The sequence below is a fragment of the Protopterus annectens genome, chromosome 9.part0 (genome assembly GCF_019279795.1).
Source record: "Protopterus annectens isolate FY-2018-M chromosome 9.part0, PAN1.0, whole genome shotgun sequence".
Lineage (NCBI taxonomy): Eukaryota > Metazoa > Chordata > Ceratodontiformes > Protopteridae > Protopterus > Protopterus annectens.
In genome coordinates, this window is record NC_056743.1 from 1,183,637,074 (window position 1) to 1,183,649,428 (window position 12,355).

At 35.5% G+C, this 12,355-nt stretch overlaps 1 protein-coding gene across 2 annotated transcripts in view; it reads right to left on the reverse strand.

Moving 5' to 3' along the window:
• Nucleotides 1-12,355, reverse strand: part of CARNS1 (carnosine synthase 1) — a 1,286,143-nt gene that overhangs the window by 1,034,634 nt on the left and 239,154 nt on the right. The window lies entirely within an intron of this gene.

Here is a 12,355-nt window from a genome sequence, read left to right on the forward strand (position 1 = left end):
AGTAAGCGATACGCCACTGAGTACAGCCAGAGTTTTTTCAGTCAGGCTGCATAGGACATATGTTTGAGGCCAGTAATCCTCTTGGTGAGGTACTTTTGTGGTCTTTCCAGCTGTTGGAAGTGTCTTGTGAGGTACATCCCAAATGGGGCATTGTACTCTATGATGGGTCTAATGAGTGACGAGTAGAGGGGCACTATAACCTCTTTATTTCTAGATGCGAACCCTTTAGTAATTAGATGGGCCAAATAGAAGGATTTCCTAACTACTTTGGCAATATGATTGTCAAAGGAGAGATTACTATCTACCTGGGTCCCCAGATCTCTTATTACCTCTTCTGTATTAAGGGGGCTGCCACCTATGTGGTAATTCATGGGTGTTTTGTTTTTCCCAAATGGGATGACTATGCATTTTTTGGCATTTAGCTTGAGGCCATGACTTTGATACCAGTTGTCCGTCTCAGTAAGGCCCTTTTGGAGGATGTCCGTGTCAGCCAGAGAGTCAGTTATGGTTCCCAGTTTGCAGTCATCGGCGAACTTGATTAGACATAGTCCTCCTGTGTTTGCCTGTACTTCTGAGAAGTATATGCCAAACAGTAGGGGTCCCAGGACTGAGCCTTGCGGGACACCACTTGTGACTGGTTTAGAGTCGGACCTGGAGCCTGCTATTCTTACCATGTGAGTTCTGTCTGTAAGCCAGTTGGCAACCCATCTCATGACGTAGGGGTTTATGTTCAGGCTGGTGTGTTTTTCTGTAATACCCTAGTGGGGAATGGTGTCAAAAGCCTTGGCAAGGTCAAGGTAGGCTGTGTAAACCACCTTTCCTCATCTGTGGGCTTGGTGACTGTCTCGAAGAAGTCAACCAGGATTAGTAGGCATGATCTGCCCTTAACAAAGCCAAACTGGGTCAGGTCAAGTGTTTGGAGGTTCCCAATGTCTTTGTTAATGAGTTCCGTGATGATGAGCTCCATAGCTTTGCAGACCAGGCTAGTCAGGCTTATGGGGGTGATAGTTACCAGGGTCAGTTGTGGCCCCTCCTTTGTGGAGAGGAATAACCATTGCTGTGCGCCATTCTATGGGCATGTAGCCTGTGGAGAGGCTGAGGTTGAACTGCGTGTTTAGGTGGGGGGTTAGTTTGTTCTGTAGTTCGAGCAAGACGCAACCTGGGACACCATCTGGTCCCATTGACACTGTGTTTTTGGCTTTTAAAAGGGCTGTTTTACCTATGCATCTGTGATTTTTGGGACACTACACTTTTTTGGTATTGTTGTGGGCCCTTTTGGAGGTGAGAAGGGGGTGAAGTTTGCACTGAATCTATTTGCCAGGATGTTGGCAATACCAGTAGCTTCAGTATACTTTGTGCTATTTTGCACTAGTTCAGTGCATATCTGCGAGTTGCCACTTAGATTCTTAACATAGCTAAAGAAGGCTTTGTGGTTATCTTTTGAATCCTTGGCTATTTTTCTTTCAAAGTTAGCCTTGGATGATTTCATGAGGGATCTTAATTTCTTACTGATACTGATCAGGGATGTCTTTCCTTCTTGGGATTTGCTTTTTTCTGAACTAGTTTCCTCCTTCTATTGTATAGCCTGTTTATTGCAGGGGTCCACCAAACTGGTTTCCTTCTCTTAGAGGAGTGAGTCTTGGTTTTGCTAGGGATGGCACAATTCATGCATCCTTGTAGGTGCTCATAGAGTGCATTTGTAAAGGTTTCTGCATCTTGGGAAGCATTATCCTTTAGTGTGGGGGCTATGAAACTTACCACCTCTGTCTTAAGTAAGGTGAAGTTTGCTTTAGAAAAGTTTTTTACTGTGGTTTCCTTAGTTGGAGGTGGTGGTGGGGTGTGGACATCCAGAGTGATTAGTTTATGGTCTGATCTAACCAGTGACGGGTTGACCTCCGGTGTGGAGCACCTGTCACCCATGTTGGTGATGACCAGGTACAATATGTTTTCACCTCTGGTAGGGGAGTTTACCAGCTGATCCAGGGCATTTGAGTTGATGAATTCCAGGAAGCACTGGGCCTGGGAATTTGTATTCAAGTAGTTTTCCCAGTGAATGGTAGGGTAATTGAAATCACCCAATATCAGGGTGTTTGGTAGGACCTTTATGTTTTCCAGTGTCTCCAGAAAGGTAAAGTGGTGGTTCTGGGTCATGGAGGGTGATCTGTAGCAGGCCACAATTTGCATTGCAGATTTGCCCGATGTTAGTTGCACATGGATGATTTCAGAGGTATCATGCTGCACCACTAACCTGGAGGTGTAGGTATCCTTGATGAATATGGATACACCCCCTCCTTTTGTGTTTCGGTCCGTGTTCTGTGGCCAAAACGTGTGGTATGAGTTGTAGTCCAGTAGTGCTGGGGTGCTCTCTGGAGCCTTGAACCAGGTTTCAGTGACTGCACAGATGTCGACATTCTCCATACTAAGGAGTACTTTGAGTGAGTGCATTTTGAGATTTAAACTCCTGGCGTTGAGTAGCATAACTCTCAGTTTTTTGTTAATTGTGCTGTTTAAGGAGGTAGGTTTGACTTTTGAGCCTTGCCTAAAAAAGGCACTATGGAGGCAGCAAGAGCCTTGGACAGTATTCGAAAGCCTAGGGGTGACAGGTGCAAGCCGTCTCTTGCGAAGCAATGTGGCTTGTCAAGCATGTCATTCCAGGCTGACAGACACTGGATCCCCTTTGAACGACACCAGAAGCTCAGCCAATTGTTGAAACTGATCATTTTTTCTTTATACTGAGGTATCATTCTTGGTGAGGGCAGGATGCTACTCAGGATCAGGGTCATAGCAGCCTGGGCTGCATGATCAGAGAGCTCTTCCATGTCTCTTTTCATGTAGTCCAGGGAGGTACATCTTAGGTCATTCACACCAACATGAACAATGACAGAGTCAAATTTGTACTTGTTCTGGAGTGACCTGAGTGCTTGTGTTATGTGGCGGATTCTGTCTTATGACAGGCAGCTAGCAGTAACCTTCTGCTTGTCCAGCCTAGTGAGTGGGATGTCAGTGTGCCTTACTATAGAGTCACCTATTTCTAGTGTGTTAGGTATGTTATTTCGCCTTAAGGGCTGTGATTCTGCGGCACACTGATTTTGTGTTTTATGTGTTGTCTTGTTTGTGAAGGGAAGGGCAATTTGTTTGGGTGTCTGCTTTGGAGGTCTCTGATGCTTTTGCAGGTTTTTATTTAGAGCCTCCGAGTATGATTTTGTGTATTTATGTGTATTTTTTGCCAGTGCTGTTTTAGTAGGTCTGTGTGCGGCTGGAGGTGTGGTGCAAGTGTTAACCTTCTCCTCTTGACTGTCTGTTCCAGTCTTGGGTGGAGACAGCTTAGCTTCCAGTTTGGCTGTATAATTGCATCTCTCGCATACATTAGTGTTTTGTGGTAGGAGGAGATGGTTGTCTGTGTACATGAGGCAGTTGTAACATTGCCTCAGGATACCCAGATTCACCAGCTGGGCTGGACAGTGCACCTGAAGTTGCTCTTTGGTCATGCCTGAATAGTAGGGTGAGCTGCTTAGTCGCTTGGTTGGTGAGAGGTGAATAAAGAGCCTTGCCCTGCTGGGCAATCAGTGTCAGGGTATATTAGTGCTTGCTATTAGGTCTGAGCAAGTGCTGGGCTGTAAGATGCTTTTTGAGTACTTAGGTTTCGAGTTAGACTAGTTTCAAGGGAAAAACTGAAGAGTAGACTTAGTGGAGCCGGGAATAATTTAACCGTAGCTAACCGGCACTGCCTGGTGTGCAAAACCGTGCAAACGCGGTTTTCATAGTAGGGAAATTAAAGAGATAGAAATTAGCCCAAAATGGCCAATAAACTACTAACTCCTGGGCTGGAACCACTCCTCCAGGGACAGATAGGTTGCTCAAAGCTCCCCTCTCTCACATCTGTTCTGCCTACTCATTCTCTAAACTTCTAGAAATAACCAAACTTTCCTTCACAGCAGTAGAATCCTGGCTCTCTGACTGTCAGTTAATTCTTAACCCCAACAAAACTATACTTATGATTTTTTTCAAATAAAAAAAAAATTTAGATTTGCAATCTAGGTTCAGATATATTCTTCTAACAATTCCAAGACAGAACCTGTACCTCACGCTAAGCTACTCTGGGTTACAATTGATACAATTGATAATAACTGGAGATGTGATAAACACTTGTCTCTAATCATTAAAAAAGTCCATATTAAAGTAGGTTCTCTTTATAGAATTAAACATTACCTCACTGATTCTACAAGGCAATCTATTGCCAGGTCTCATCTTCTGTCTATTGTTCCTTATGCCTCTTCAGGCTTCGCCAATCAGAAGAAAACAGATCTAACAATATTAGAAACTTGTTACAAAAAGATTACCAGATTTTCTACCAACTCACCATATAGATCACATCACTGTACTGCCTTGCATCAACTAAACTGGCTTGAGTTACCCAATTATCTAACTCTTACCCAACTTACTGTGGCCCATGACTTAATACCAGCCTGACAAGTGTCCAGCACTACGTAATCTACTTCAGCTTCAGTCTAACAGAAGACACTTGAGATCCTCTGACAAACTCCTATTACAAGTCACAAAAGCTAGCAAGTCACTTTGGGGATGCTCTCAACTCTAATTGAATCTCATTGATTGGAACTTAATCCCCCAGCACATTTTAACCACTGCCAATCCCTCACAGTTCAAAATACTTCTAAAGTCCCATGTATTTAATTCTTGCATCTGCTCTTGTATAACTCCAGGCTGAATATTACACCCTCTTGTCTAGCTTCTGATTTACATATTACTGTACTTGTTTTCTTATACATACTTTAACTATTTTTCCTTTGCAGATGTTCACTGTCTATTTGATATATGTCTAACATTTTTCTCCTGTAAACTCACCATAAGTATCACCTTTCTCTCTCTCTCTTTAGATACTCTGTCCAGTCTTTTGACAATTACTCTGCTTTTCAGAGGACATATATATATATATATATATAGTGCTTTGCATATTGCGTATATTTGCCATAGTCACATTCATCTGAATTCTTGTTTAGAATTTCATAACTCATGAAATAATTTATTTCTTAAATTTTTTATGTATAAGTTATGCTCCATAACAATTTTTTAATGTATAACATTATATATGCAGTATGTATAACTTGTGTTTTTCTTTTTATGCTACTACTGTATAAGTTAAAAAACTATACAGCTTATATATATATATATATATATATATATATATATATATATATAAATAACTTTTATTTGTATCTTTTGATGCTTTTCCCCTGGCCCTCCTCTGAAAATGGGCCTGTGCCCAGTCAGATTATCCCAGTAAACAAAAGTCAAATAAAATAAATATATATATATATATATATATATATATATATATATATATATATATATAGTTCCCCTTGTATAATCTTGAAATACTGAAATCTCGAATTTCAGTATCTCGAAACTATAAAGTCGAACGGCCCACAATCCCTAAACACACAATAACGAAAAATAAAATCCTGAACATAAACAAACCATACACCACACAACACGCACACCATTCAAACCATAACACACAAACTACTCAATCCTACACTACATCTATGCAGGGGGGCAAGCCCCCCTGCACCCCACCCCCCCACCCCCCTACTTATATATACCAAATCCGAAATTGCACTAACAGTAAAGTAATGGATTGCTCACACGCACGCATTCCACACTCCCTCACACACACACACACACACACACACACACACACACACACACACACATCACACATACACCAACACAAACACATACAACACTCACACTCATACTTTCACCTCCCTACACTAACCCGCACTCACAACTTACAAAAACACTCACATACACTCACTTACCTTCACTTCCGTAACGCATCCTAGCCAAACACTTCCCATCCCATTGCTTCACTGCATAAGCGCGGATTCGAGATATTCAAATTCACACATACACTTTCGACATTTTTGGTTTTCGCCTTTATGGTCCCCAGATACTGAAATTCGAAATTTTGTATTTTGGGATTTTAAAGGGGAACTATATATATATATATATATATATATATATATATATATATATATATATATATATATATACACACACACACACACACACACACACACACACACACACACACACACACATATATATATATATATACACACATATATACACACACACACACATATATATATATATATATACACACACACACACACACACACACACACACATATATATATATATGGGTCTACTTCACTTCACCTAAATCCTATTTGACTGAATTTCATTTGACTGAATTTAAACCATAGACATGATGTGGGTTTCCCTTCACCTGTGACTTGCTTGTGATAAAAAGAATTACTGTAACTTAAAGTGTTGACTGTCAGAATACCTATAGTCATGTAGAAAGTAATGTTGTAGTGTTTCTAAATGTATGTATCTCTACATTTTTATGGGAAGTATCTAAAGTAATATGGCAGATGTTTCGTGCTTTCCCAGCAAAAGTGGTAGCATGTACAGTTCTGTTAAGTAAAAGGTATATGCCCTTTTCCCCACATGGTAATATCCTGGAATTAATATATATAGGTAGGGGAGGTGTGGGGGGCACAGCCCCCCACATAGTTTTGTTTTATATTGTCTGGTTTCTGTTAAGAGGGTAAGTAGTTTTTAAATTTTGGAAAGAGGTAGTCATTGGTGTTGTATGTCTATGGTTTAAAATTTAGTCTTTTGAAATGTAGCATTGTAAGCTTTCAGTGAAATGAGATTCAGTCAAACGAGTTTTCAGTATTTTGAAAATTAAGTGATTTGGTTTCAGTCAAATGAGATTTAGGTGATGTGAAGTAGACCCCCCCCCCCACACACACACACACACATATATATATATATATATATATATATATATATATATAGAGAGAGAGAGAGAGAGATTGATTTATAGATATGTACAGAGTGAGGCATTGTCTCATTATGACTTAAAAAATATTGTGCTGACACATATAGTAGACAGTGGTATAGTATGAATAAGCTTAATAATGGGGATTGTAGAATTATTGGATTGAATTTAAAGAAGAGTTTCGTTTTACTTTAATTTTTTTTTAATATATTTTGTCATACATTACACTAATTCAGAATAAATAACATGTATACAATTTTATAACCTATAAACTACAGAACAATATATAACTATTTACATTGGTGTCTATACAGAAGAAGGCAATAAATACTTTTAAACAAATTGTGAAGAATGATATATTAGTTCATATATCTTTGTCCATTTTCTCAAATATTTCCAGTATTTTCATCCAAGAGTTATAAAATGATATAGGTCTGGTAGTTTTGTTCTTCAGTGTAGCTATTTCCATATGTCCAACTGTTAAAGATAGGTTTTTAAATTCCTTGAACGTGGAAGAAGTCGCACTTTTCCAGTGAATTGTGATGATTTTGCATGCTACTGCCATCAAAGTCCATAGAATTTTAAAGTCTTTTTAGGTACACAGTCCAGGATGGGAAAATTTAATAAAATAATTGATTTTGTTAATTTGTAATTATCATTGAAGACAATCTGGAAAAAATAATTAATATTACTCCAATACAAAGTGAGACATTTACATTCATAGAATACATGCGGCCAGTCAGATATCTCCAGCATTGATCCTCACTAGCAAGTATTTTGGCTAATTTGTGTGGTGTATAAAAAACTTTTGTTTAAATATCTCCAGGTGAATAGTTGCCAGTATAATGACAATGTTGACTGTTTTGTGGAGTTTAAGATAATCTTTTTTCTTCTTCAGTAGGAGGGTGGTTGTTTATCTGTGTGTAATAATCCCAGTAAGTATCTACTTGGTAGACTTTTGTTTTTTTTAACAATTTTATAAATATTAGACAGGTAACCACCACCTTGATATGGTTGAGTTGTAATTATAATAAAATATTCAAAGAATTTTGGAACATTATGTCTGACTGATGCTTGCATTTGTTCAGTTTTATTTATAAGGTATTGTCTTATATTTTGCAGAAGCAGCCATGAGTCATTGTTTATATTATATTTGTTAACTATTTGTTCATTAGTTAATGTTTTCCTTTGTTCTGTCAGTTGGTGTCAATAGCTTATTGAGCCTTTCTTAAGTGAATTCATTTTCTGAATTTGGGATGTATCAAAAATAGTGGGTGTAAAGGCTATGGGAAAAGTCAGAAGAAAACAAGAATTTATATTTGGGACTTTGTTTATCTATGTTTTAAATGTTGTTAATGTAATACTTGTATATTTGATGGCAGTTTGCTATTTTTATTTTTCCTACTAAGTGATTCTTTAACATCCAGACAAGGGGTGATGGTATGATAGTTAATTGGTCTTGTATATGGTTGTGACTAAGTTCTATATAAATCTGTTTGTGTATTTGTTTCCAAATAGGTAAGTACTAGGCATTTAACCATAAAGTTATATTTTTGACAACAGAGGATATAATGCATGTCTCAATGTGTGATGGATTAATTTCACCATCCTCCCAATTTGGTAAATGTTTAATTAAAACAATTTGGAGTTTGTTTAGAAACCATAAAAAGTTCAATATTAGTTTGTTATATCTTTGAATGATATACTTGGGAGGTGGTAGTGAAAAACTTTGTATTAGATATAATACCTTGAGAAAAATGATTGCTTTAATAAGATGTAACCTATCTCCTATTGTAAACATATATTTGTTCCAGTTAAATATTGTTTGCTCTATTTTATCCAGTATTTTTTTATAGTTGTATATAAGTGAGTCAGTTAAGTCTTCAGGTAGATTTATATCTAAATATAGTATTTTGTTATCTACTGCTAAGTATTTAGAATATGTTTTGTTTATATATTTCTTTTTAGAATTGCATAGCATGATTTTTTGTTTTGTTTCCATTAAACTGTAAACCTGAGACACTTTGAAAATTATTTATATCACTAAATAAAGCCTGTGATATTTGTTAGTGTCTGAGATGGTTAGAAGAATGTCACTGGCAAAGAGTTGTATTTTAAGATTTATGTATATGCCTTTAATATTATTATCTGATCTAATCTGATTTGCAAAGGGTTCTGTAAGTAATGCAAATAGCAGTGGTGATAAGGAACGGGCTTGTTTAGTTCCTTTTTTTATTTGTATGGGACCTGATCTATGTGATCCTAATTTAACATATGCAATAGAGTCTTTATATAATGTCTGGATAAAGTGTGTTAAAAGTGGTTGGAAATTTATATTCTTTTAAGACTAATGCAAGGAAGTTCCAGTTAACTGAATCAAAGGCTTTGTTAATGTCTAGGGAAAATTATGTTTAAATCTGAGCTTATATGTTTACTATAATTAATTAGTGACACTGTTCTTTTAAGATTGTCATAGGTATTTCTTCCTTTAATAAAGCCTGTCTGGTCTTCATGGATTAACATGGGGAGAAAGTGTTTGATCCTGTCTGCATATATTGCCATGAACATTTTTATAATCTATGTTTAATAAGGATATTGGTCTATATGATGAGCATCTTTGCCTGTTTTAATTGTTGGGGATATCAATGAGTATTTCCAAGAGGGTGGAATATTTATATCTTGCTTAACTATGGTATATACTTTTAAGAGTAAAGATATAGCTTGATTAGGTATTAATTTGTACATTTCTGGTAACATTATCTGGGCCAGGTGCTTTATTTGCTTTAAGCTTTTTAATTTGTGATTTCATTTTCATCATGTTAATTGATTTATTTATAATATCTATTTGTTCTTGTGTTAGTCTAGTGAAATTTTTATTTTCAATGTAATTATTTATATTTTTGGTGGGTACTTCATGGGAATTTGAAGAATTATCAGAGTTATATTGAAGTCTAAAGGCTTCTAAAATACCATTTAGATCTGTAACTTTTTCTTAGTATTAGGAATATATAATTCTTTTATTTGCTTGGATTTGATTTTTTTTGTTCTGTTGGCTAGTTGCCTGTGGTGTGCTGGATTTGTGGAATAAGAATTTAGTTTTCTAGGTTAATCATAATCTTATGATGTGATATTTCTGCATATTTGTTGTTAGTTTATATTAGTTCTTGTACTAGATCAGTGTCTCCTTTTTGAACGTCTAACTTCAGTTTATCAGCTTTATTTTGCAATTCTAGCATATTTTTATTCCATATTTTCCTTTTATTGATGTACCAAGGTATTTTCCCATATATAAATGCTTTTAATGAATCCCAAATATATATTTCTGAGATTTCCTCTGTAGTATTCAGTTCAATGAAATTTTTAACTTCTTTTTTATAGACTTCTTTGAACTGTGTTAATTTTGTGATGTAAGAGGGTATTCCTGTGATGGCATTTGTGTATATAGGTATAAGTTCTATTTCAAAGACTAGAGCATTATGATTCAATCAGGGTCAATTTATAATTTTAACTTTATCAATTTTTGTTATTAAGCTATTAGATACATTTATCCTATCAATTCTAGAATTAGTCTTGTGTCTAAATGAATAAAATGAGTAAATTGATGAATCTGGATCTGCATATTCATTTATATTTTTTAAACATGCTGTATCTATAAACTTTAAAAATGCCTTTGATATATGTTTCTTTCTTCTTGTGTTTTTTAAATATATATCTTTGTCATCTGTTATACAGTTAAAATCAACTGCTATTATCAGGCTACCTTTAGCTAAATGTATTATGTCTTTGAAATTATGTTTATCTGTTCCAGTTCCTAGTCCTGGTATCCAATATAGACTGACCAAGGTGTATATTTTTTCTCTTTAATTTTATAGAGACCAGACAGAACATACCAGATATGTCTTGATGAATGTTGACTATTCTGGGTGATATAGTTGCATTACAGAGTAGTATAGCTACTCCTCCCTTTTTTTGTTCATTTTTATTGTGAGCTTACTAAAACCATGTAATTATTTATATTTACGCTATTTATGTCTTTATCTAGTAAGTGTGTCTCTTGTAGGAATAGTATTTGTGGCCTGTGTAGATTTATATATTTGAATAGACTTCTCTTTTTGTTACTATCGTTCAGACTGTTAACATTTATAGACAAACATGTCATGTTTTACTATTAAGTTGGATTTTGTATAACAGTATATGAAAATAGTTTTGACTCTTGGTAGGATTCGAATAATATGGTATTAAATTATTTTTTAGGTACAGATGCTGTATATTTCTGATAGACACCAAACCATTATAAAAAAATAAATGAACTGCTAAATTTGTAATTTTTAAATGTATAACCCATTTCCTATCCTATGAGGTAAAATACCTCTTTGCTTGACTAGCTGAACTAACTAAGCAAACCTTCTAAGTCTGTAAATAGTGTTTAAATCAATCTCTTTGAACCTCATAACTTTATGTACCATATTTACAATTCTTAGGAAAATAATACAATAAGCTAGCAAGTATGTGTGCATCAGTAAATGTATTGATATTTATGTCTCCAAACATTACAAGGTGTTTAATATGCCAGGATTAAGTTAGCTTTTATATATGTCAAATATTGGTTGTTATGACAAATGTAATCTAAAAATGATTATGTGGCTACTGTATCATTTTCACTTCTTCATATCAAAAATATTAATACTCATTTCCAGTCATAAATCAAAAAGCAAGACTTTACATTTAAAGTTATTCAAAACAATATGGCAAGTTACAAAACATTTTGGTAGTTTATAGTTGTTTTCCTTTCATACCGAATTATTAGATGAAACAGAGTATTTCTATATTGATTAATACTTATCAAAGTATTAAGTATTTTATGTTGGACTTCTCTAACATTTCTGTTCATATTTGTTCATCAAAATAAAAACATTTCAGAATCAACAATAACATTGTAAATATTCAACAAACAGTACACATTGTTTCTTAAAATTGTTTTCAAGGACTTATTATTTTAACAAGTCAGTTGTTATTAAATAAGAATTTCCCCAAAACAGCGAGAAATCATGATGGGCAGGAAACATCAATCTTAAAGTAGCTCTATATATATATATATATATATATATATATGGTTCCCATTCAGAAGCCTGAAACATCATAAGCCTGAAAATCAAAATCCTGAAACCAAAAGCCTGAAAATTCAGAATCCTGAAAACTCAAAATCCTGAAAGCCCAAAATCCTGAAAGACCAAAATCCTGAAACTCAAAATCCTGAAAACACAAAATAGATATACTGATGTCATTGTGGCTTTGCTATTGTTAGCCCTGTGGTGTTAGGTCATGCGTTGGGGTCAGGTAAGTGTGCGGTTGGTTTTATTTTAGGGTTAGGGCGGTTTTAAGAGAGTTAGTTAGTTAGCACAGGTTAGGCATGTATGCAATAGTGACAAATATTGGGGTTAGTTTAAGTGAGTTAGGGTTAGGGGTCAGGTGAGTGTGTGA